Source organism: Gavialis gangeticus, unplaced genomic scaffold, assembly GCF_001723915.1.
Source record: "Gavialis gangeticus isolate Ggan-Ray unplaced genomic scaffold, GavGan_comp1, whole genome shotgun sequence".
Classification (NCBI taxonomy): Eukaryota; Metazoa; Chordata; order Crocodylia; family Gavialidae; genus Gavialis; species Gavialis gangeticus.
The window spans coordinates 6,244,798-6,245,131 of record NW_017728996.1 but is presented as its reverse complement, the minus strand read 5'-3'; the positions used below and the strand labels follow the sequence as shown (position 1 = coordinate 6,245,131).

General features: G+C 66.2%; 1 non-coding gene across 1 annotated transcript; it reads right to left on the bottom strand.

Moving 5' to 3' along the window:
• Window positions 1-266: 266 nt before the first annotated feature.
• TRNAQ-CUG lies at window positions 267-334 on the bottom strand. The gene has a single exon. It is a non-coding gene; the product is annotated as a tRNA-Gln (tRNA).

Genomic DNA, 334 nt, shown 5'->3' with positions numbered 1-334 from the left:
CCGGGGGGGCTCGCTGCCACTGATGAGGGGCACAGGGGGTCCGGGGGGGTCTCGCTGCCACCGACGGGGGGCGCGGGGGCCCAGGGGGGTCAGCCAGCAGGAAGCTATACGTGTCTGGGAGTCAAATGAAAGGTTGAATCGCGCGCGTGGGGCAGTCACCGGCCCTCGCCCCGCCGCGCTGAGGGAAGTCTGCGCAGCACGACGCGCACGGGCAAGAAACCGGCCCCGTCGGGGAAGGGGAAGGGAGTCACCGAGGGAAAAACATCAGGTTCCACCGAGATTTGAACTCGGATCGCTGGATTCAGAGTCCAGAGTGCTAACCATTACACCATGG